At 55.0% G+C, this 25,830-nt stretch overlaps 1 long non-coding RNA gene across 1 annotated transcript; it reads right to left on the bottom strand.

Moving 5' to 3' along the window:
• Positions 1 to 8,306: 8,306 nt before the first annotated feature.
• LOC115299513 lies at positions 8,307 to 10,966 on the bottom strand. The gene is made up of 3 exons (XR_003912209.1): positions 10,418 to 10,966; positions 10,009 to 10,107; positions 8,307 to 8,325 (listed from the first exon to the last, which is right to left on the bottom strand). It is a non-coding gene; the product is annotated as an uncharacterized LOC115299513 (long non-coding RNA).
• Positions 10,967 to 25,830: the final 14,864 nt, after the last annotated feature.

The raw sequence follows: 25,830 nt of genomic DNA, 5'->3' as shown, positions 1-25,830 counted from the left end.
CTTTGATTTCTGCATGACATGTCCCAGGATCATCTTACACACTTTCTACCTGGAATCAGCTGTTTCTCATGGGGGTCCTGTCCCTTCTGGTCATCAGTGGGAATTAGGGACCACAGTCTGGGCAGTGAGGGTGCTCACTGCCACTGGGTTTTCCTGGAGTCTAGGCTTCAAGCTGGAGCAAGTGAGAACTCATTCACATTTAAGATGACAGGGTTTTCATTTAACTCCTTCGATTCTGTTTTTGTATATATTTTTTTTCTTTAGCCTGTATTATAAAGCTAACCATTTCAATGTAATGATACCACTATAATTAGTACTTATAAAACGAGGGAGGCCAGTTGAAGATTGCCTTATGGTTGTGTGGTCGTTAGGATAAAGCCGGTTGGGGATGTACAGTCAATGTGCTGGGCTTTTTTGTTTGTTTTTTGCTTTTGTTTTTGTTTTTTACATTTTACTTATTTTTCACACAGAGAGAGAGAGACAGAGCGTGAGCAGGGGAGGGGCAGAGAGAGAAGGAGACACAGAATCCAAAACAGGCTCCAGGTTCTGAGCCATTAGCACAGAGTCTGATGCGGGGCTCAAACCCACGAACCGTGAGATCATGACCTGAGCCGAAGCCGGACGCTTAACCGACTGAGCCCCCCAGGCGCCCCTCACCATGCTGTTTTAAAATTACTTCCGGGGCGCCTGGGGGGCTCAGTCGGTTAAGCCTCCGACTTCGGCTCAGGTCAGATCTCACGTTCGTGGGTTCGAGCCCCGCGTCAGGCTCTGTGCTGACAGCTAGCTCGGAGCCTGGAGCCTGCTTCCAGTTCTGTGTCTCCTTCTCTCTCTGTCCCTCCCCCTCTATGCTCCGTCTCTCTCTGTATCAAAAATAAAATAAAACATTAAAAAAAATCACTTCCAATCACCCTTTTTAGTGTGGTTGCCAAGTTGACGTTCAGCCGGGTTTACATTTTTTTTAAGGGATTACTCTTTTTTGTCTTTGCTTTACACTTTTGTGAACTGTTGACTTGTATAAAATAAGAATTCTAAAACAAGACCCACTCGGGGAGGGCTACCTTCCACTCCTCTTCCCTTCCTTTGTTGCTCCCTCCTCCATGCGTCACCGTTTTTGTTAGTTTATGCCTTATTCTTCCATTGTTTATTCTTGAAAAAAGAAGCAAGTGTGTATATACCCCGCACGCATATTCAGAAGAGAGCAAACGCTGCATACACACGTCTGCTCCATGGGGTTTGCTTTTTGTTTTTCCCCGCGAATCACACACCCTGACGATCACTCCAGCACAGGATCCAGAGAACTTCCCTGCTCCTTCTCACAGCGGCGTCGCTCTCTCCTTTGTGACAGTCCCCGGTTTGTTCAACCAGTTCCCGCTTGGGGAATGTTTGGATTGTTTCCAGTTTTCTGCCGCTACTAGTAATGCAATAACACAAACCTTGCACGTGCATAATTTCATATTTTGTGGTCAGTGCGTTTTGAAGACAGATTTTTAGATGCTCTCGTGGATTTGTTGTTGTTGTTAACTTTCTCAAGACTGTTTTAGATTCCCAGCAAAATTGAGAGGCCCTCATGGGATTTTTAATTATAACTGTGGCACATGTTACGTAGGGATTCACGATACTATGGGGGTGCGTACCAAGGTCTCTGCGCTAGTCAGGCAGTCACTGAGGACTTCCTGGAGAAAGTGGTGGTTATGCTGAGATCCGAAGGGAAAGTGGAAAGTGGTTAGATGACGAGAGGAGGAAAATGTGTTCCAGGCAGCAGCGTGTGTTAAGGCCCTGTGGCAGGAGCGAGCATGAAATCTTCAAGTAATTGACAGAAGGCCCATGAGGCTGGAGCTCAGAAAGAGAGGAGAGCGATGGGGGTCATGCCTTTGTCTGGGGCGGAGTTGGTGGAGATCTGAAAGAAGTCGATGAACATGGCTGGTAATTAGGAGGTAAAATGCACAGAACCTGGTAATTGTATTAATTGAGACATACATTCATCTGCTACTTCAGAGACCCACAGTGCCGGTTTCAACAGAAAGAACTCTATTTTCCCTCTTACATATAGTCCTGGTGTAAGTGTTCTCATCCTTGTTGGGCTGGCCCAAGGCATTAAGGCCCCGGGCTCAGTCTGTCTTAGTGCCCTGCCATTCTCGTGCTGTTGCCTTTGTTCTTATGGTTCAAATAGATCACACCGTCTCCTGCACTCCTGTGGGAAGGGGAAGGGGGAGGACCTCCCGGAGAGGCGCACCCATTACTTTTGCTCACATCCCATTTGCCAGAATTTAATCGCTTGAGGACGCCTAGCTACAAGGGAGGCTGGGAAATGTAGTTTAATGCTGAGCGGCCACAGCCAGCTCGATCTCGGAGGTTCTGTCACCACGGAGGCTGGGGAGCAGCCTGCAGCCTCGGCCACGGGGAGGTTTGGAGGTGGTGGGGCGGGGAGCCGAGGGGGCCTCCTCGCTCTCTGGCTCCTGCACATGTGTGGCTGGAGGTACCACTGGCTGAGACAGGAAGCGTGGGGGGCGGGGGGCTCTTTCAAACCTCGCACCGCAGAGTGCAGCACGTGAGCTAGCTTTGTGCACGGCGGAGGGAACGGGGCTGTGGTGTTGGGGGAGCAGAGGCCGAGGTGTGAGGCACCTGCTGCCGGCAGCACTGCTCCGGTCGCCGCTGATGGGAGGTTCCCGTGCCCCCAGACTGGTCTTTGGGAAGGGGGCAGGCGTGGGCCTGGCACCCCTGGCCCTCCCACCTCCAGCTTCCTGTGAAAGCACTGCCCTTATCCTCAAGCAGGAAGTGGGTGGGGGCAGGGGGCCAGCGTCCCCCCTTGCTGACTGCTCACGGTCCCCTCTGGGCTGGGACAGGAATGACCATCCGACTCTGTCACAGGACTAGGAGACATACTGAGCTCAGTTCTAATTCCAGCTCTGCCCTGTGTGACCTGCGGGAAGGTGCTTAACCTCTCTGAGCCTCAGTCCTCTCCTCTGCCCAATGGCGATGAGGCAGGACCCGCCTCACTGTGGTGAGGACACTGGGAGTGGTGTGTAAAGTGCCTGGGTGAGACTGGCATGTGGTTGTGGTCAGGGAGTGGCCATGTCCCCGCGGATCTGCAAAGGAATGGCCTCCGCCAGCTGCTCCGGGCCAGTGCTGGTGCTCAGCTCGTGGAAGCCCTGATTCCCACCCTCTCTGAGCCAGAGCAGGTGGGATGCGCTGGCCCACGCCCTGGGATCAGGTCTGAGAGGCAGCCTGGCCGGAGAGGAAGTGCTCACATGCCGGCCCCACCCTGGGTGATCCCGGGAGCCTGGTTCCCAGATGGTGACGGGCAAATCACTCTGTGCAAATAGGATCCTTCACGACCGGATTTACTTCTGTCTGCACCAGGTCTGGGGGGAAGGGAGGAGGGTCCCACAGACCCACTCACTTGTAGACAGTGGAGGAAACTGCATGCACAGGAGTCAGGCAGCTGAGCCGCAAAGCCTGACCTCACCTCTTCCTCTCTAGCTTTCTCACCTGCTCTGAGCCTCAGTTTCCCCACCTGTCAAGTGGGGGTTGGGCAACTGCTTGCCCCACAGGAGTGTGGGATGATACCAGTGGTGACATTTGAAGGGCTCCGTCCAGAGCTGGGCATGTGGAAAGGGCAAACCCACCACTCCCGTGTGTCACAGATTTCATTTAAGGCCTCAATAATCAGGGAACTAATAAGATGTAACGGCCTATTCAAAGGAGAATTAAAAAGTGCACATGTCTGGCGGCAATCAGGACGCTGACGTGAATGTACGAACGGGCAAAGCTGGTCCCTAGCCACAGGGTGAATCGCAGGTGCATCTCTGGGGGCACAATTTGCATCACCCTCCACTTGCTGCACCTTGTAAGATGCCTTGGGGCGCCTGGGTGGCTCAGTCGGTTAACCCTCCGACTTCGGCTCAGGTCAGATCTCACGTTCGTGGGTTCGAGCCCCGCATCGGGCTCTGTGCTGACAGCTAGCTCAGAGCCTGGAGCCTGTGTCTCCTTCTCTCTCTCTGCCCCTACCCCTCTCATGCTCTCTCTCTCTCTATCAAAAATAAATAAAACATTAAAAAAAATGTAAGATGCCTTGAAGGTGCGGGAGGCCAGGACATCCCAAGCGACGCCCTGGAGAAGGCACCTGGTTGTCTATTTTGCCTCTTTCAGAATGTTCCATCTCTCCTGACAGCATGCACACCCAGACACGTGGACACACACACGTGTTTCTGCACACACAGTGGTGCTAACACATGCCCAGATCACACAGACGTGTCTCACAGTCCCACTGTGTCTGGGGGTCTGTCTCCCAGCCTCTCAGATGTTCTGCCTCTGGGAGAGTGACATTGACTTTGACTCAGACTCCCACTTCCACGCCTTTATTCGAGCTGCATCCCCTGCTGAGCGCACTCCCCCAGGCTTCTCTGCCCACTGACATCACCTTGTGCGGCTCTCAGCTTCCCGTGATCTTGACTGCCTCTCTGGTCTGGAATCCCTCCAAACCTCGGTCCTTACTTCCCTCCGTCTTCCATGTGCCTCCACCAGTGGCCTGTGTCGGGTGGACCGAGTGTGGGGAGTGTGGGCTGCAGTCTGGGCTGGAATCCCAGCTGGGCCGCTACCCCTCCAGGAGACCATGCGCAAGTCAGAGCCTCAGTCTTCCCCACCTACAAAGTGGGAGAATAGCACCGACCTCCTGTTCTGTTTTGTTAAGGTGAAATTAGGAGAGGAGAGGAGTGCTCTTGGCAGAGGGTCAGACCACAGCAAGGGTTCAGTAGATGTCACTGTCATAGCTTCTGTGAAAATAGACTCGAGTTAGCATTTCCTGGGCGGCGGTGAGTCCCCTTGAAGACAGTGCCTGTGGAAGGGCTCTGTCAGCATGGCTGTGGGGGAGGGGGTGCCTAATAACCGTGGGGTGTGGGGGGGTCTCCTTGAGTCCACGGACCTGCCCCCGCCCAGCTGCTGTCAGGACGGCCAGGTTCAGAGCTGCGATTTGGTTGCCAGGAACCCCAGCCCCCGGGGGGGGGGGGCAGTGTATGTGGAGGGTGTGAGGCCAGATGGCTGTGACACTGACGGGCAGCACAGGATGCAGGGGGGACACACCAGCCCTGGAGAGTCGGGGCGGGGGGCGGCCAAGGAGAGCTCCCGCCAGGTCCCTGAGAAACCCGGGTGCTGAGCTAGATGATCAGCCTGCTGCCCGTGTAAGGCAAGGGGCTTGGGGGTTTCAAGACAGAGAACACAGGCCTCCCGGATGGGTGACCTTGGACACTGTGTGTCCTCACACTGTTTCCTCATGTCCCACCACGAAGGCACTCGGGTCCAGGCTGTGAGACCTTGGCAGGGAGAACCAGCAATAATGTGACCCCATTCAGTCCTCACAACCAACTGGGAGACGTATCACGGTTTCCCAAGGTTGCGTATGGAGAAACTGAGGCTTGGATCGGGTGAATGGAGCCAAGCCCTTTCCATGTCCCACGAGGCCAAGAGGCCCCTCTCCTTGTGCTCATCAGCTCTGGCTCACGTATCCAGATTCATTCGTTCAACTGTTCATTCATTCATTTGTCCATCTACCCCGACCGATTTTCTTCCTCTGTGCCAGGCCCTGGCTACGTGCAGGAGACACCTATGTCCTCAGACACAGCACTGACCTCCCAGAGTTCACAGTCCCCAAGGGCAGATAGACCAGAAGTAAGTAACCCAGTATAGCCTAACCCAGCATATCCCCAGTATATCCCAGCCCAGCAGGCACCAGTGCTGAGACTAAGGGAAGGATTCTGGGGGTGTGTGAGGGTAGTCAGGAATGGCTTCCTGGAGGAGGTGGAGACTGGGCAAAGACTTGCAGGACAAGTTGAAGGAGGGACCCACTCTTCTCTGGGCAGCGCAGGGAGGGGGGAGGACAGGTCTTTTCAGCCGTGCCCTGGAAGATGAGTAATGGACAGAGGTAAAGGTGAGGGCTTCCAGGCAGCGGAACAGCATGTGCAAAGGCCCACTTACAGGAATCACACAGGGTGAGGGGTACAGAGCGAATTTAGCATGCAGGAATCCAGAATGGAGAAGGAAACGGTAAGTGATTGAGTTAGACAGAAGACAGAGCCCGGGGCTAAAAGATTTCCCCCTCCAGTTTTACTGAAATATAATGGACATGACATCGTATTAGTTTTAGTTGTCTGACATAATGATATCATATAGGCATATATGTTTTTTTGAAAAACTTTTCAATGTTTATTCATTTTTGAGAGACAGAGGGAGACAGAGTGCAAGCAGGGGAGGGGCAGAGATAGAGGGAGGCACAGGATCCAAAGCAAGCTTCAGGCTCTGAGCTGTCAGCACAGAGCCCGATGCAGGGCTTGAACTCACAAACTGTGAGATCATGATCTGAGCTGAAGTCAGAGGCTTAACCAACTGAGCCACCCAAGCGCCCCTATATGTAAATTAGTATTTATTTTTCAGAGAGAAGGAGGGTGTGAGCAGGGGAGGGGCAAAATGGGGGTGGGGACAGAGGATCTGAAGCAGGCTCTGTGCTGACAGCAGAGAGCCCAGTGTGGGGCTCCAACTCACAAACTGTGATATGATGACCTGAGCTGACGTCAAACGCTTAAGCGACTGAGCCACCCAGGCGCCCCATGTAGGTAGCCTATCCAGTTGTAAAATGATGGATCGCTACAGTGAGTCGAGTTAACATCTGCCACCACACGTGGTTACAATTTCTTTTTCTTGTGATGAGAACCTTTAAGATCTACTCTCTCTGCAGGTTTCAAATAGAGGAAACAGCATTGCTGACTAGTTACCATGCTGTATGTGACACGCCCGGAACTTACTTCTCTCGTATCTGGGAGTTTGTGCCTGTTGACCGCCTTCGCCCATGTCGCTTCCTAGCCCCATCCGCATCTTCTGGAAACCACCAGCCTGTTCTCTGCCTCTATGCGTTCAGCTTTTTAAGACTGCACGTAGAAGTGAGATCATGCAGCATTTGTCTTTCTCTGTCTGCTCTTCTGTCACTGAGCATAACGCCCTCATGTCGTCACAAATGGTAGGGCTTCCTTCATATTTACTGGCCGAATGGTGCTCCACTGTATATACATATGTGTACACCACATTTTCTTTATCCAGTCATCTGCCGACGGACACTTAGGCTGTTTCTGTGTCTTGGCTCTTGGAACAGTGCTGCTGGGAACCTGGGGGTGCATGTAGCTTTCCAAGGTAGCGATTTCATTTCTTTGCATAAACACCCAGCGATGGAATTGCTGGATTGTAGGGGAGTTCTATTTTTAATTTTTTGAGGAACGTCCACACTTTTCCACAGCAGCTGCACTGGTTGGTATTCCCGCCAGGAGCACAAGGGGGTCCCCTTTTCTCCACATCGTTGCCGATGCTTGTTCTCTCTCTCTCTCTCTCTCTCTCTCTCATAGCCATTCTAACAGAGGTAGAGTACACTATTTTGAATGCTGGGCAGGGTATGACTTTATCCTTAGGGTGCTAGGGAGCCTTGGAGTGTTGCAGGCAGTGGAGTGACTAATGAGATCCGTGCTTTAGAACAAGAACCCGGGCTGCAGTTTTGACAGTAGATTGGAGAGGAGACTGGGGGCCATTTGAAGGGCGAGGCAGTCATGAGAGAGAGAGAGAGAGCGCTAGCCCGGGCAGGGACTCAGGGGTGGGTGGGTGGGAATGACAGCTGCAGAATGGACCAGGCTCCGGGGCAGTCATTTCCTGGGCGCATGTTAGCCCAGAGAGGCCCGGCCGATCTGCTCACTGGCCGTTTAGCCGGTCACTCTGCCGCACCCGGCGTGGGCCACAAAACAACCCTGAGGGAAGGACTCTGCCACTACTGACCAGAGTGGGGACTGTGGGGGAGAGTGGGATCCTGCACACTCCCTGATCTGTGGCACACATCACCTGCATCTGGTCCTTATCACAGCCCTGGGGGGGGGGGTGGTGGTGTTCACATTGATACACCAGGCGCCCACTTGTGGAATTTAGGCTGGCGGCCGCATTTGGGGAGGAGGAAGGGAGAGGGCAGTGACGGGGTGAGAAGGATGGGGTTTTCCGGGATGCCGACAGTGTTTCTGTTCTTGCCCTGGGGAGCTCACAAGTGTGTTTTCTTTTATTTAATGTTTATTTATTTTGAGAGAGAGAGAATCCCAAGTAGGCTCCATGCTGTCCGCACAGACCCTGATGCGGGGCTTGACCTTACAACCATGAGATCATCACCTGGGCCAAAATCAAGAGTCGGACGCTTAACTGATCGAGCCACCCATGCGCCCCCCTTGAGTGTTTTCTTTATGAGGGTTCGTTGAGCCGTGACTTGAGATATGTGTCTTTTTTTTTTCCGGAAGGGTTTTATGCCTCAACCTAAAATAAAGACATAAAAATATGTCATATGCATTTTACAGATGATGTAGCATTAGGTTAAGTTTTGATGGGGTCAGGGGCACGCGTAGGGTTCCATCGGTAGGTGGAAGAGCCCAGATCTGACCCCGGGAGTGCCCCAAATCTGGAAACTTGGTTCTGCTTTCCCTCTTGGTGATTTTCAACTGAGCTGCCCTTCCCCGAACGACCTGCAGGGAGAAGCAGAGAGCAAGGGAGGCGCCACGGGGGCCAAGAGGCACCCGGCCAGAAGGGGGCGCTGCTGTCACAGGAGACGGACGCGGGGGCCGGGTTGCTGGGGCTGGGCCTCGGAGTTTGGAGGCGGGGGGAGGGGAAGGCAGGACTGGGCAGTCCCCAGGGAGTCAGTTCTGATCCCATTTTACAAAGAAGGACCCCCAAGGAGGTAAATTAGAATCGGAGGATTCTCCCAGTCTGCTGCTCCTGCCAGGGAGCCTGAGCTGCATTTCTCAAGTCTGAGGGCTCTGGGGAGCACTTCGAGATCAAGAGTAGGGTTCAGGACCCCCAGAGCGCCCCTTAGGAGTAAGGCTTTCTGGTTTCCCTGATGTTCAGCCCTGCTCTGCGAGGGGGCAGGGTGGTGGTGGAGATGAGCCTGAGGGCGTGATTAGGGAGGGAGCCAAGCCTCCCTGAATGAAATGCCCAGCCTTTTCCCAGTGGGTGGGCACCCAGCCAGCCCCATTTGAAGGGGAGGGGGAGAGGCGACGCCAGGTGGCGCCCTTCAGGGAGGTGTCCTGCAGCTCATTTCTTGACCTTTTTAATTTCCTAACTGGCTGCTCCGGAGCAGCAGGGGGAGCTACTGAAGTTGCACACCCGTGGGTGCCCTGTGGGTGCCCCGTGGGCAGAGGGCACAGGACCCAGGCTGGTATAATGGCCCCCCTTCCTGCTCGCGCAGTTAGCTTTAGCAAGCACAGCCTGGAAAGAGACAAGTGGGAAGCCAGTGGGTTCAAACCCTGCAGCTGCCCCACACCGCATGACCCGGGGCTCCACAGTCTCCTCTCTGAGCCTCCTCTGGTAAGTTGAGGAGGCTGAGCCCCATTTTGCCAGCAGGCAGCCTCTTGTGGGAAATGAAAATGCCTCACATGGGCCCGGCCCACGGGGCGGTGGGGGGGGGGGCCTCTCCCCTCTGGCAGACCCCCTTTAGCTGGCTCCTGTCTGCAGCAGCGAGAGCCAAGAATTTAGGGCTTTGCTGATAACTTTTTTTTTTTTTTTAACTGGGAGAGGAATAAATCTCCCATGCGGAATTCCACGTAATTCGCCTCCATCAGCCTGTCGAGGTGGTCAGCCCCAACAATGATAGGTCATATTAAAAGGCATGTACCCCTGACTCGATTGTGACAAAATGGCCCTTCTTTGCTGTGATCTTCCTCCCCAAACGCATACCCTCCTTCTGGTCATGAGGGAAACGTCAGACAAATCCCGGTGGACAGACATTCTACAAAATACAGGACAAATACTCCTCCAAACTGCCAAGGGGACCCAGCCAGGGAAAGGCGGAGAGGCCGTCCAGCCCAGAGGACCCGTGATCACTACATGTGATGTGGTGGCCTGGCTGGGATCCCGGAACAGAAAAAGGACGCTGGGAAAAACTAAGGAGGTCCGAGTAAAGCCCAGAGATTAGCTCATAAGAAAGCATTAGTGTTGGTCCATTACCTGTGGCCAATACCCCACGGAAGGCGTTAATGATACAGGAAGTGCATGTGAGTCCTTGGAACGTTCTGCACCACCTTCACAGTCTCCAAGTCTAAGAGTCTATTAAAATATAAAGGTTATTAAGAAAAAATTTTTACGGGCGCCTGGGTGGCTCTGTGGGTTAAGCACCCAATTCTAGGTTTCAGCTCAGGTCATGGTCTCACGGTTTCATGAGTTTGAGCCCCGCGTTGGGCTCTGTGCAGAGCCTGCTTGGGATTCTCTCTCTACTCCTACCCAGCTCACGCTGTCTCTGTCTCTCTCCAGATAAGTACATAAACTTAAAAGAAAAATTTTTTAAAAGAAAATTTGGAAGGTGGCCTGAGACCACTAACTTTTTATCTTCAGTAAATCTCCCCAAGCCATTACTCACCCTCCCGCTGTTCCGGAGAAGGAAGGATGTTCGCCACAGCAGGAAGCTGTCTCCAAAGACGGGCAGTGAGTCCAGGTTAGCAAAGAGTTCAGACTCTTCATTTTTCTCATCTGGCCAAGGACCCTGGGGAGCTGGGGGCTGGTGTCTGCCCCGGAATGTGGGCGGGGCAAGAAATGGTTACAGACCGTGGCAGAGAGTGTCAGCCACCCGACAGAAGCAGGGGTGAGGTTCTCCAGTGCAGGGTACAGGGAGCAGCGATGGGTGGCAGGGGTGAGGTTCTCCAGTGCAGGGTGCTGGGGAGCAGCGATGGGTGGCAGGGGTGAGGTTCTCCAGTGCAGGGTGCTGGGGAGCAGCGATGGGTGGCAGGGGTGAGGTTCTCCAGTGCAGGGTGCTGGGGAGCAGCGATGGGTGGCAGGGGCAGCGATGAGGAGGCTGCGGGGCCTGAGGGGCCTTCCTGGGCACAGGACCTGCAGTTTCAAACTGGGACGGAGTTGGGGCCCTGGGCGGCCCGGCTGGTGGAATGTCTGACTCCTGATTTTGACTCAGGTCACGATCTCACAGTTGGGAGATTGAGCCCCACGTCGGGCTTTGCACGGACAGTGCAGAGCCTACTTGGGATTCTCTCTCTCCCTCTCTCTGCCCTCCCCCCTCATGCACACTCACACGTGCTCTTGTGCTCTCTCTCCCTCTCAAATAAACTTAAAAAAAAACAAACCCTGGGACAGTGCTAAAAGAATAAAATAAAAATTAAAAAACCTGGGATGGTCTTGGGCAAGCCGGGCTGGGTAGTCACGCTGACCGAGGAGGTGAGCTGGTGGGGGGCGGGGAGGAGAGAGCACGGGCTTGTCCTTAGGGGACGGCATCGACCTTCACCTGCTGTCCCCAACCTCCTAGAAGGACAAAGGTAGGGTCTGTGTGGCCAGACCTCGTGATTTCTATTTTTTGTTTCAAAAGATGCTAGACAGTTTTTTTTTTAAAAACACTACAATTTTCAAGTCTCAAATGTGAGTGGCTAACCAAACAACTGTGAGATAATTTTCATGCCGAGCCAGCCAGCACATCCCGTGTTTGCCCCCCGGCTGCCAGTTTGAGACCTCCGGGGGAGTCTCTGACTTGGATCCTTCCGATCTGAGCCTCAGTTTCCCTGGCTGTGACATGAGGACAGCTCTGCCTCCTAGAGGGCTGTGTGATCTGTCCTTAAGGCAGGTGGCTGGGGCTGACCCATAGAAGTTGTCCGTTAGCAGGAGTTAGCAAGAAAGCACACATCGTCCGTGCTACGTCAGGAGCAGTCACTGACAGGTGCGTGGATAGGTGTAGTGTGGTCTGCCCCTACGGCGGACTCTCTCTCAGGCTTACAGAGGAAGGAAGGGCTCATTCCTGCCACAACACCGGTGAATCTTGCGGTCGTGGTGCTAAGCGAAAGATCACAAAAGATCGCGCACCGTGCGATTCTGTGTATCCGAAACATTCGGAATCGAAGAGTCCGTGAAGACGGAAGTTAACCAGCGGTTGCCGGGGGAGAAGGGGAATTAGGGGGAATCCGGAGTCGGGGCAACTGCTAATGGGTGTGGAATTGGGGGCGAGTGAGGACACGGTCTGCCCTTGATGGTGGTGATGGATACACGGCTCCGTGCAGACTGCAGACCCAGGGAATTGTCCAGGGTACGTGGGTGGCTGGTGTGGTATGTGAGTCATATACCAATAAAGCGATTAAAGGAAAGCAAGCAAGGAGCAGGCACGTGAGCCCCCGTTCTAGCCCTGCTTCCCCCCTCTGGGCCTCAGTTTCCCCCTTGGAGAACTCAGGTACACGCTGAGTGTGCATCCACCTCTGGCAGCTTGTTTTACGGTCATGGATGGTCCCATACTCAGCAGGGCAGCCTGCGATCCTGGGGGCCGTGGGCGGCCATCAGCATGGAGGCCCAGCTAGGAGGCCCGCCCTTGTCTCCGGGCGATGGAGACAGGAAGGAGGCAGCCCGATCACAGCGGAAACGCACAGATGGTTGCCGGCCTGTGTTGTCTGTTTACCCGAAGTCCCTCGGGGAAGTTCACCTTCAGCTCACGGCTGCCCGGCTCCGATGTCCACTTAGCTGCGCGGCCTGGGGCGAGTCGCTGGACCTCTCTGAGCGTCAGATCTTGCAAGTCTGGAAGGCAGGTGGTAATAGCTGCCTCCCAGGGCGGTGGCCGGGGTTCAGGATGCTCTGTGTGGGGCCCTTGGGGTGATGTCCCCACAGAGGGAGCCCGTCCGTGGTAGCGCCTCTGACTCCTGGACCTCCCTAGACCTCCGTTTCCCGCTCTGTGAGCCGACGGGGTTTATCCAGATGGGGGGTTCTCAACCCATTTTACTCCGCAGGAGACGTTTCTGGTGGTCACGCTGGTGGGGGGTGGGGGAGGTGCCGCTGACGTCCGGAGGGGCGGGGACCAGAGACGCTGTTCAGCAGTCCCACGGTGCACCCTGATAAAGCTGTTTGAGAAAGAAAAGAAAAGATGGGGTCCCTGGGTGGCTCAGCCGGTTAAGCCTCCGACTTCGGCTCAGGTCAGATCTCACATTCGTGGGTTCGAGCCCCGCGTCGGGCTCTGTGCTGACAGCTAGCTCAGAGCCTGGAGCCTGCTTCCGGTTCTGTGTCTCCTTGTCTCTCTGCCCCTCCCCCTCTCATGCTCTGTCTCTCCTGTATCAAAAAAATAAAAAATTAAAATAAAACATTTAAAAAAATTTTTAGAAAAGAAAAGAAAGATTCCAAGGCTCTTGGCTGAGCCAGGTCCGGTTCCCTGGGTGTTTCCTTAAACACACACAGTTGGCCTCCAGGGGGCCGTGTTCGCCGGTGAAAAATCAGGGCGTTTTTATTGCCGTGTCTGCCTGGCCCACGTCGGCAGCAGCACGTCCGGTTGCCTGGCCTGCTCGCTCGTGCTCGGCCCGCTTGTCTGGGTCCCCCGGCTGTGTCCCGTCTGCCTCCATGACTGTCCCTCTACCCATTCCTTAGCATCGTTTCAGCTGTTTCCTTCTGTAAAAGGGGCTCCCGGCCGGCAGAGCCCCTGGGTCACGGCAGGTGACCGTGCTTGTGAACAGAGGGGCAGGGCGTCCGGGAGCTGGGAGGGCCAGAGTTCTGGAAGGCAGCCCGGGCCAGGAGGGACAGGAGGAGGGCGGGTGGCGGGCGACGCAAGCCCTGAGGCCTGGGTTCTGACCTCGGAGACAGGGGACCCCGAGAGTGGGAGAATCGCCCCGGCTTCTTAGACTGGGTATGGGAAGGGAGGCGGGCGCAGTGCATTGATGGAGGGCAGATCGGGGAGTGTCCTGACAGCCCGGCTTGACCAGATGACCTCTTGGGGACAGTGAGAGGTGCGCCAGCATGTGATGGGGCAGGGGGAGGGGACCGTCACCAACTGCTCTGTCCCATCTGCTAAATGGGAAGGTCACCAACTCCTCAGCCCCTCCCGAACTGTGACTTCCCCCTTGGGTATCAGTGGCAAACAGCGTTCAAGTCTGTTCCCGCCCTACTGGGCGCAGACTCAGATCATGCTGTCAGTGCCCCGGAGTAGGAGGGAGGCGGGCAGGGGTGGCCACAGCCTCATGTCCTTGGCTTGGAGGTCACGGCGTGAGTCACCTTCCTGCCTCAGCCTAACTATGCAGAAGCCCAGGGTCTCATGACCCCTGCGATGAGGAAGGAGCAAACTCGTGGCCTCTGGAGCCGCACTGGGTTCGAATCCTACCTCTGCCAGCCCCTGACTGTAGACTCTGGGCAGGTGATCTCCCTTACCAAGCCTCAGTTTCCTCATCTGGAAAATGGAGCCAACAGCATTTGTTGTGAAAAAAAAAAAATTAAAGACCATGAGGGGTCCTGGGCGCTGGGCACTGTGGCGGGCGGGGGAGTGGTTTGAGCTCCGTCAGAACGCCGTGGGTGAGGCTTCGGAGTTCCAGCCCCGCGGGGACTCTGGCCAGCTGTGTGACTGTGGGCAAGGCCCTCAGCCTCTCTGAGCCCTGTTTCTATGCCTGTGGGGTAGCAGTCACCGTTCTGCCTGTTTCACAGGGGAGCCACCTGGCCCCGCAGAGGCCCTCAGTGCGCCTTAGCTGTTTTTGGAGTCGTGACTTTGTTCTGTCCCCCCTGCCCCCCATTCCACACATGGGACATCAGTCCAGGCTGCCCACCACAAGCCAGTCGGCTCCCCTCTCCAGCTTGCTGGCTTCCTTTTCCCCAGCAGCGTCTTCCCAGTGAGCAGATGTGAAGACAGCTGAGCTGGGGGGGGGAGGGAAAGGGAGGGGGGCTGGGTTTCGAAGGCACATCCTGGTGTCATGGCTGGGAATGAGGTTCTTTGTCCCCTGGCTGTGACTCAGCACTGAGGCTGCTACTTCCTGTGCCACAGAGGGAGGGGGTCCCTGTGACCTCCCAGCGGGGCCATCGTGACACCCCCCCATCCCAGCACAAGGTGAGGAGACCTAGCAGCTGGCCCGTCTCTTGGTGCCACACACCGGGTGACCGTGGCCCCGAGGCAGGAGCCCTCGGTCACCTGCACCTGCAGAGCTCGGTGCAGATCAAAGAGGGAGGCTTCTAGAGCCGTGTCCTTTGTCCTTGCAAAAGATTGCGTCATAATAACCGCAGTCGTGTAGGTGACACTGGCTCTGTCACCCTTAGCATGTGTGACCTGTGAAGTCAACTCATCCCTGCAAAACAAGCACTGGGACCAGACCCCGTTGGCTCATCAGTTCACACACTGATTTAGGCATTCATTCACACAGTTGGTCCGCCAGTGTTTGCTGAGCACCTAGTAGACACACCTGCCAGGCACCTGGGTGAGCTGGGGAGACCCAGCTGTGGACGGCTGGGCGGGAGCCACGTGCCGGGGCGTGTGTAGAGTGACCGGCTGAACAGGGTGCTGGAGGAAGAACATTTTGGGCGGGGGAGCGGCAGGTGCAAAGGCCCTGAGGCACAGCAGGGTTTACGTTGTCAGAGTTCACTGGAGGGTCGGGGAGCTCGTGGGCAGGAGGAGGGAGCAGGGAGACACAAGATAGTCTGAGAAGCCCGTGCTTCGTCCTCGAGCTCCTGAGGAAGCCATCCCAAGACCTTGGCTGAAGAAGGGCTTGACTGAGTCTCTCTGACATTTGCTGGGGAGCCTCCGTGTCATGTTCACTGCCCTGGGCTCCGGGACCCGGTTGATAACTGAGGCAGTTAAATAGTGTTGAACGCATACCCTGTGCCAGGGACCGCTTAAACCCCGATAGATATTCGTATATGTGCACGTGTGTGTGTATTTTATTTTATTTTAATTTTTAATGGTTATTTATTTTTGAGAGAGATTGAGCATGAGTGTGGGAGGGGCAGAGAGAGAGGGAGACACAGAATCTGAAGCAGGCTCCAGGCTCTGAGCTGTCAGCACACAGCCTGAAACAGGGCTCGAACCCACAAATCACAAGATCATGACCTGAGCTGAAGTTGGATGCTAAACCAACCGAGCCACCTTGGCACCCCTTGTATGTGTGTATTTTAATTAAAACAAACAAACAAAACACCCACTTCAACCTCATCATGGCTCTGAGACAGGCCTATCTTTATCTCCGTTCTAAAGGTTGGAAAACTGAGGCACAAGGCAGTCAAGTGGCTTACCCCAGGTCCCTCGGTAGTAAGGGGGAAATTGGAGAAAGAGGCTGAGTATTGTCGGGATTGGGGGTGGCTGGGGGCGACTTCCGGGTATCCGGCTGGGTGACGAGTGGGTGGCAATGCCTGCGAGGTGCGGGGCACGTGGAGATGGGTCCCTTTGCCGCACCTAGGTCTCTGGCCCTTCCTCCCAGAGGCGGCATGGAGTGGCTGTCGTGTGTACAGGCCAGGAGGTGCCTCGCTGGCTCAGTAAGTGGAGTGTGCAGCGCTTGATCTCACCGTCCTGTGTTCGAGCCCCACATTGAGTGTAGAGGTTACTTAAAATCTTAAAAAAAGAAGAAAGAAAAGGCCTGGAGCTGTGTGACTTAGTGCCATTCACATAACCTCTCTGTGCTTCAGTTTCCTTATCAGTGGAACAGGGAGTGGAATGATAGCTCCTCCCTCGGGGGGAACAGGCTCCAAATATGTTAATGAGGAAGAAAGAGGCTCAGGCCTGAAGAGGTGGGCAGCCGAGGGGCCTGATGCCAGGAGACGGCTCCCAGTGAGAGAATGCCGATGGTGACAGCTGCCACCACCCAGAGCTCAGGTGTCCCCACTGCCCAGGCTCCCTTCGGGGTAGATATCGGGGTGCAGGGCCCTGACTCAGCTCCATTCCAGGCTCCGGCAGGGGGAAGGGGTCACTGGCAAGGCGGCCAAAGTCCTCCCCCGGTTTCCTTAATCTGAAGCTGGGGCCGGGACTAATCCTCGTGCATCCCCATGTCGGGCTCCGGCCGCTGCCCACGAGGCAGGGTCAGGCGACTGTCACATGGCGCCCCGTGTTTACATAGTGATCATTCTGAGTGGCGGAGTCATCTGAAAGTATGAAACCTTGGTCAGAAGCCACATGACCCTCAAAGGGCTGGAGAGCAGGCAGCTGAGCCGGGATGTCCCTGAACCCCCAGGACCCCTTCCAAATTTATGTTTATTTCATGTTTCTTTTTTAATGTTTATTTTTGAGAGAGAGAGAGAGAGAGAGTCAGAGCACGACCAGGGGAGGTGCAGAGAGAGAGGGAGACACAGAATCGGAAGCTGACAGCTCAGAGCCTGACACAGGGCTTGAACCCATGAATCGTGAGATCATGACCTGAGCGGAAGTTGGATGCTTAACCCATCGAGCCACCCAGGCACCTCTTTGTTTCACATTTCAAGATGTACCTGGATTTTGTTTCTGTTGATTTATGGCTGGACAGTTCCTCTAAAAAATATCAGATACACATTTTACCTTATTTCTAAATATCTTAGGCTCTAGTTTGTCAGTGTGTCTCCCAGAGGTACTGACCAAAAGAACAAATGTTTGAAAGAACAAGTCTGTGCAGCACGAGAAGTGCGTGTATCAGAATTTTCACGGTGAGCGCATCTCTTAGACCCATCTTACCCTGTAGAAATATAATTAATGCAAGCCACGTGTGCCATTTTAATTTTCTTGTACCTGTGTTTAAAAACTCAAAAAAGAAACGGGGGAAATTAATTCTAACAATCTACTCGATATACACAAAATATTAACATGTCAACACGTAGTCGCTATTTTAAAATGTACCGAGTACTCAGAATCTGGTGTGTGTTTCACAGAACGTCTCACTTCCGACCAGACGTGCTTCAGCTGCTCGGGGGCCACACATGGCCAGATGCCCCCACGTTGACACTGTAGCTCTAGACATTGAAATTTCCTTATAGCGAAACTTGGGGTTTTCCCTTAACTTTCCAGTTGCTTAGGACCTGTGTTATGTGTCTGGTTCTCACCCTTCTGTTCTTTTCCTTCTCTGTCTGATCTGATTTTGATGATGACTTGATAGAGGTGATCATTAAGGTGAGTCCTGTTTCTTTGCCAATGCCTCGAATGTTCTTTTCATCCCTGTCTCTCTTTAAAACCCCCTTTCCTTCAATATTTTATTGTGAAAATGTTCAAACATATAGAAAAGTTGAAGGAATTGTTCTGTGAACAGCCATGTACCTGTTACCCAGATAACATTTTATTATATTGGTTTTATCACCTACCCATCCATCCATCCACCCGCCCACCCACCTACCCATCCACCCACCCACCCATCCATCCATCCACCCGCCCGCCCACACCCATCTGCCCGCCCGCCCATCCATCCATCCATCCATCCATCCATCCACCATCCACCCATCCATCCACCCGCCCATCCATCCATCCACCCGCCCATCCATCCATCCATCCATCCATCCATCCATCCATCCATCCACCCATCCACCCATCCATCCATCCACTTGCCCACCAATCCATCCATCCATCCATCCATCCATCCATCCATCCATCCACCATCTACCTACCTACCCATCTACCCACCCACCCATCTACCCACCCATCCATCCATCCACCTACCCACCTTCCTATTCATCCACCCACCCATCCATCCAACCATCCACCCATCCATCCATCCATCTACCCACCCACCCATCTACCACCCATCCATCCACCCACCCATCCACCCATCCATCCATCTACGTACCTACCCATCTACCTACCCATCAATCCACCTTCCATCCCTCCATCTTTCCATCTATCTTTTTGATGCATTTCAAAGTAAGTTCCTGACATCAGTACCCTCTCCTTAAATACTCGGACACATTTGTTTTGGTTTTTGGCATGTATTTCAATAACTAGTGTTGAATGTTCAGGATCTTTTTCAATGGGGCATTGAAAAATACACAGCTTGCAAAATACACAGCTTACAAAACACACAGCTTACAAAAGAACCTAGCTAAGCACATCTACAGTGACAGTCATGGAATAAAAAAAGTCCCTGTGATTGCTGATGGTGACAGTCACAGTTGTAGGGGTGCCTGGGTGACTCAGTCAGTTAAGCGTCTGACTTCAGCTCAGGTCATGATCTCCTAGGTTGTGGGTTCGAGCCCCGCATCAGGTTCTGTGCTGACAGCTCAGAGCCTGGAGCCTGCTTCAGACTCTGTGTCGCCCTCTTTCTCTGCCCTTGCCCTGGTCATGCTCTCTCTCTCTCTCTCTCTCTCTCTCTCTCTCTCTCAAAAATAAATAATCATTAAAAAAAACAAATAATAAATAAATAAATTTCAGTTCTAGGCTAGTAAAATGAAGATGTGATTTTTCCCCCTATCCAAATCCAGAGACACTCTGAATTTGAGAATCCTGACAGCATTCTAACATATGAGGCCCAAGTAAAGTCTGCCATTACCAGGCTAAGACAAACGCTACCAGGAAGAAGTACTGACGGTTGTTACGTGCATCACCTTATGTAATCCTTGCCACGTTCCCATGAGGATCAACAAAAACAGTTTCTCCACTCACAGCACTTCTGACAACAAGTATGTGGGGATTCCCCCAACCATTTCTCAAACTTTCCGCACACCCGCCCGGCATCCCATAGTTCAGTTCAGTTCTGGCCCTAGCTACCTGGAGTTAACCCCACAGGTTAAGGGCTCAGTCCCACAAGACCACCCCACTTCAGACATCAGTCACAAATACCGGTCCCCAGAGGGTCCCCACTTCTGTCTGACTTGGGCGCAATTGAAGATTCCCATTCCCCACACCACCCAGCTTTGGTAATTTGCTGGCACAGCTCCCGACCCTCATAGACCCTGATGTGTACCGTTCTGTTGTAAAGGATGGGAATAAAGGAAACATACGGACAGCCAGTGGGGAGATAGGTAGGTGACGTCTGGGAGGGTCGTGAACGCCGGAGCTCTGGCTCTGTGGATTTGGGGCATGCCACCCTCCCGGCACATAGATGTGTTCGACTCGGAAGCTGGTTGAAGTGTATAGTTTAGGGACTTTTTTTTAGTTTATTTATTTTTGAGACAGAGCACAAATGGGGAGGAGGCAGAGAGAGAGGGCGACAGAATCTGAAGCAGGCTCCAGGCTCTGAGCTGTCAGCACAGAGCCCGACGCAGGGCTCAAACCCACGAACCATGAGATCATGATCTGAGTCAAAGTCAGCCACTCAACCGACTGAGCCACCCAGGCGCCCTATAGTTTAGGGACTTTTCTAGAAGCCCCATCACGTAGGCAACATGGATCATTGCCTCAGGCTCCAGCTCCTCCCCCCTCCCTGAGGATAGAAGAAGGGGCTGAAAATTTCAAGCTTCTAATCATGGTTTGATCTTCCTGGAGAGCAGCCCACATCCAGGAGCCCACCGAGAGTCACCTCTTGAGAAGCAGAAGACACCCCTGTCACCCAGGGAATTCCAAGGGGCTCTGTAGACGCGGTCTAGACCGACTTAGGGAAGCCAGCTGGGGTTCAGATCCCACCTCTGCAACCTCAGGGGACTCACTCACCCTCTCTGTGCCCAGTTTCCTCTCCTGAAAGGCAAGATGACAGCACCCACCTGAGGGCTGTTGAAGGAAGGGCCGTGGAAGTGTTTGCTACGATTATGGTCTAGAAAGTGCATCCTTGGCAGGAACGTTTCCGGCGGGGTTCCTTCCATCCCCAGGGCTGCAGGCCAGGCCCCCGAAGGTGGGCGTCCCTGCCACGTGCAATGGAGCCCCCCACCCCTGCTTCTCTGTGGCTCTAGTGCCTGCTCTGTCTGGCGCCTGGGGACCTGATACCCCAGCCCGGGTCTCAGGCCCGCATCCTAGCCGCTGGGAGGCCTGCGAAATGCAGATCCCCCGGCTCCAGTCTTCCTGGGAAGCAGACCTTCATCTCACTGAGATCCAGAGGGTGGGCGTTTCTCCCCGTGTGGGAAGGGCACAGTGTGGCAGCCCCCAGACAGTGCCCTCTGCCCACACAGCCGTGTTCTCCTCGCCCTGTGTGCAGATGAGCAGGCCGGAAGGCAGGCCAGGGCAGGGGGCTGTGGGGTGTCTGTGGTCCAGCAGAGGGAAACCACCTTGCGTGGGAGGCGTGTTGTAACCCAGGAGATGACACAGGCGCCTCTCCGAGGAAAGGACGCCTCCTGGGCCCCGTGGCCACACCCAGACGTGTCCTGGGCACCCAGCGGTGGGGGAGGGGGAGGGGAAGCGCTGAAAAGGGAGTGAACCAGATCTGGGGCTGGCTGTGGGGGCTGCGTGCACGCATGTGGGTATGCGTGGGAACGGGTGTGCACACCTCTGTGCACGACTGCGCGTGCGGCCCCCGTGCGGCCATGTTTATGCTCGGAATGCACCTGTGTGCGTGCGTGTGTCTGTGCGCACGTGTGCTTGTGTCTGTGTGTCCCTCTGCGCAGAAGTTCTTATCTGGAGCTGCCCATGTGCCCTCCGTGTGTCTCTGTGTTGGCAGGCAGCCTCACACACACCATGGTTCACGGTCATGACGGGAGCGCTCACACGGTGCTTCCGGAGTGTCCGTGCAGGAACTCCGCTCACCCGCGCAGCGCGGCTCTGAGGTGGCACCGTTATCCCGATGTTCGGATGTGAGCGCGGAGGCACAGAGAGGTTGCGTGACTCTCCCGTGGTTCCAGGGGTGCGATCGGAACCCAGCCTCCAGGCGGTTCACACAGCCCGGGGTTGCCCATGTCTACCCTCTGGGCATGTGTCCTCCCAAGTTCCACGCCAGCGAGGTGGACACACGGGGGCCGGGCTGTCCGCACACCCGCGCGTGTGGTCAGGCATGCAGGTGGGCGGGCATGTGGTTCACGTGTGTGCACACGCATGTGTGTGCATGTGTGCAGGGCCCTGAGTGGGGGCTCCGAGAGGAGCCTGTGGGCGCTGGGTTGGCCGCCCTTTGTCTCTGAGAGCAAATCTCAGGGCAAGGCAGCCCCAGGACACCCCCAGGCCCTCCCAGCCCCCACTGGGTCCAGAGCCGGCCTTTGCTTCCTCCGTGGGGGTTGCTGCAGGTGGGTCATGTGGAATTCTAGACATCTGCCTCTTGAGGGCGGGTGACGGCTAAGGGCGTGTCTGGTCACTTGTGGGGGCTGGACTCTGTCCTCTGAGAGCGCAGGAGCCAAAGCAGGGTCCGGTGGCATCTTGCTGGGGCCTGGGGCCTGGCTGGCTCGCGGGCCTCCTCCACAAGGGACCGGCCAAGGGACCCCTTGAGCTGTGATGCCAGGCCAGACGGCCAGTGGGGGGTGTCCCAAGAGGCTCTGGGTCACAGAGTCGGGGCACCTGATTGCCTCATCTTAGGCTAGTGACCCCCACCCCACCCCCCAAAATATATGGTCCCTGGGACCTGTCACTGTGACCTTATTTGGAAACAGGGCCTCTGCAGAGGTCATTCAGTTGAGACGCTTGGAAGGAGATCATCGTGCATTTAGGGTGAGCCCTGAACCCAGTGACTGGTGTCTGTAAGAGGAAGGAGGAACAGAGATACCCCCCGAAGACGAAACGCACTCCAAACCAAGGAGCTCCCGGAGTTCCTGGAGCCTGGGAGAGGCCAGCGTTCACCCCTGCGGCCTCCAGAAGGGCCACGACCCTGCTGTCACCTCGATTCCAAACTCCTGTCCTCCAGACCATGAAGGAGGAAGTTCCGTTGTTTTGAGGCCCCAGCATGGGGCAGCCTGTGACAGCCCCAGGAAGCCCCTCCGCCCCCCACAGCCCCTCCCCGTCCGTGCCAGACCCGTCGAGGGCCGCCGTATCTTGGAATACATGTATTCTTGGAACGTTCGGCCGTCACACACCATGGCCAACATCGGCTTAGAGGATAGTGTCGCTGGCTCAGCATGGTCACCAGCACGATCACCGCGTGATTAATGATGCTATCTGATCAGCCAGTGGCAGAGAGGCCGCCCACCCCGCTTCCCAGCTTTGGTCACTCATGCCACACCTGTTTCCTGAGCACCTCTCTGCACTGGGTCCGGCACTGCTGTCACCAAGGCGTTCAAGCCCAGGGGCTCCCCGTGGGGCACTCAGTCCTGCTGGGGAGGTGGGACAGTAGCAGCACAGATGGGGAGGGGGTGGGGGACAGGAAGGAAGGCTGGGGTCAGGGGAGGCCCGAGGCCAGAGCAGAGGACAAGTAGGCCAGGAGTAGGCAGGGGAAGGCCTTCTAGGCAGTGAGACCAGCAGGTGCAAAGGCCTGGGGGCAGGAGCGTGTGGAAAAATAGAGACTCATCCGTATTCCGAGCAGCCAGGGCTCAGGAGGTGGGTCTTGGGGAGCAAGAGGTCTCCCCCAAGAGCTGGCCTGTGAGGGGCTGGGCTTGTCCTTGGGGCCTTAAGGATCCCCGAAGCAATTGTGGTTTAAGGCCAAGGCCAGACTTCTGTGTCTCTTCCTGAGTACTATCTCTGATAGCACCCCTCCGCTTTATGGTCCAGACCGGATTCTCATGCCAATGCTTTTCCATCCAGAGCGCCCAGCGGTGGGAGGGGAAGTGAGGGGCCAGGGTTCCCAACACAGAGAGGGTTGGACACCCCAAAGGCTGGGGCTCTGGTAACGCCTGGCACGTAAGAAAGGTCAGTGTCTGCGGGTGCTGGGAAGGGCCCGCGAAGATCTCTCTCTCACACACACACACACACACACACACACACACACACACACGGTGACTGATTCCAAAACGTGCACCCCAGACCCCCAGGCCTGGCATAGTCAGAGACGTGTGCAAAGCCAACGCTTTTGGGCACAGACATGCTTTGCGTATGAACGTGGGACATCTGGGCGGCTCCGAGTGTAGCAGGTTCCTTGGGGCCACCCCAACCTCAGGGCTGGCTGGGACCGGGGTGCGTAAGAGTCGTGAGGCAGAAAAACCTGCTTGAGAAATGGACCAGGTCTTCGTTCGGCTGTTGATTCATCGGGGAAGAATGAGAGGTATTTCCCCCTCCCTCCAGATCTCCTTCAGAGAACAGCTATGTCTCTGTGTTCCCAAGGGCTGTGCTCACCTCGGGCCGGTGGAGACTCAGCAGCCCTTGGTCCCTTAGTACACAGCCTCCTTCGTACCTTCGTCAGGACTCACCTGGCTGCAAATAATAGAATCCCACTAAAATCGGCTTAGGTTTTCTGTCACTGGTGAGTTAGGAGTGAAACAGCTTCAGGCATGGCTGCATCCAGGGGCTCAGGCAGTGTTGTTGGCCATCTGTCTCCATTTCTTGGCCGTGCCTCCCTTCATCCTCAGGTGGGCTTTCTCCACGTGCTGGCGAAGATGGTGCCTCACAGCCCCGTGCTTTTATCTTACGGGCCGAGTTGAGATTTCCTCTTCAAGAATTCTAGTGAGAGTCTGGGGGTGATGAGTCCCATTGACTCGGTTTGGGTCGCACCCCCATTACAGAAGCCATCATGATGGCCAGCCTTGGTCACATGCACAAGTCAGCCCTGAGAGCCTGGGGTGGGGCTGGGAAGAAGGGGAGTCTGGGCAGCAATGATAAGAGGTGCTTCCTCTACCCAGAACCTGAGAGGGTGGAGACGCTATCTTGAAGAGACTTGTAGAAAATTCTCTGGGGAGACCGGCAGCTCCAGATCCCAATTTCATCAGACTTAGAAAAGTTAATGAGATCTTTCTCACACATATAATGGAATAAATTCATACCATGTACCAGGAGTGAGTCCTAAGTTCTGGGACTTTCCTCAGTCAGCTCAGTCAGTTTCCAGAACTTTTAAGGGAATGGCTGAGAACATAGGATCTGGAGGTGACCCCTAGGTAGGAATCCTGGCTCTGCCACTGACTTGCTGTGTGACCTTGGGGCAGCCACTCAACCTCTCTGTGCCTTCATGACCTCATCTGAAAAATGGAGCTGTGACATTTCCTGTCCCACGGGACCCTTGTGAGGATTCAGTGACTCTCTGAGAGGTTGGGGGACTTGCCCAGATCTTGGGGTCCAGGGTCAGCACTGGCTCGGTTAATCCCTGTTCTGGCTCTTTCCATTTCCCAGTCCTGACCCACGGCACGAGAGCATTGACTCTTGAATGGATGGAGAATGAATGGAGGAAAGGTTCCTTCTTTTTTTTTTATGTTTATTTATTTACTTATTTTAAGAGAAAGAGGGGGTTGGGAGAGAGAGAGAGAGAGAATGAGAATCCCAAATAGGCTCCGTGCTGTCAGTGCAGAGCCTGATGCAAGGCTCAAACCCAGGAATCGTGACCTGAGCTGAAATCAAGAGTTGAACACCCAACCCACTGAGCCGCCCAGGCACCCCCAGGTTTCCCTCTCTGTGCCCTGGGCTCGGTCGCTGGGTTCCCTCAGGACTCAGCACAGGGGAGCTCAGGCTCCCCGGAAACGAGGGTGTGGGTGATGTTCATCCCAGGGCACGGCATCGTGTCATCGGAACCGCACGGGGAGAAGGTTCTGGAAAACCGAGCTTCCAGCTAAAGTGAGTGCACAAAGCACACTTGTCCTCTATCCTCCCGACTTCCCGTCCAGAACCAGGCAGCTGGGTCCCTCGGCTGTCCCTCCCAGAACCAACCCTGCGCCCAGAGGCTGCCAGACACACTGGCCTCGGGCAGGATTCCAGGAGGGTGACGGTGGGAACCCAGCCTCCTAGGGCCTAGCCTCAGAATTTGCAGGGTCACTTCTACTGTGTCCTGTCGGTCACAGCCAGCCAGGAGGCCCACCCAGATCTGAGGGGTGAGGAAACAGATGCCATCTCCCACATTACAGAATGCTGTGGCCGTGTTTTTCACCCATGAGACAGCTAAGTGCCATCGCCGGAAATCTGTGACGAAGAATAAATTTATGTAGGGTGACCATGGATGTAAATGGAGCCCCCCTGGGAGATGTGCAGTGCGCCATCTGTGCAGCTGTGATGATGACCCTGCTGGCTGCTGTGGGACTTGCTGTTTGCACACGCCTCGCTGTGGTGAGCAGCTGTCGATTTTCAGAAGTTTTTTGAAATGTTTATTTATTTGTGAGAGCGAGCGAGCGAGCAGGGGAGGGAGACACAGAATCGGAGGCGGGCTCCAGGCTCTGAGCCGTCAGCACAGAGCTGGATGTGGGGCT

The sequence above is a fragment of the Suricata suricatta genome, chromosome 8, assembly GCF_006229205.1.
Source record: "Suricata suricatta isolate VVHF042 chromosome 8, meerkat_22Aug2017_6uvM2_HiC, whole genome shotgun sequence".
NCBI classification, from domain to species: domain Eukaryota; kingdom Metazoa; phylum Chordata; class Mammalia; order Carnivora; family Herpestidae; genus Suricata; species Suricata suricatta.
The sequence above is the reverse complement of the archived record's forward strand: the minus strand, read 5'-3'. Positions and strand labels throughout refer to the sequence as shown.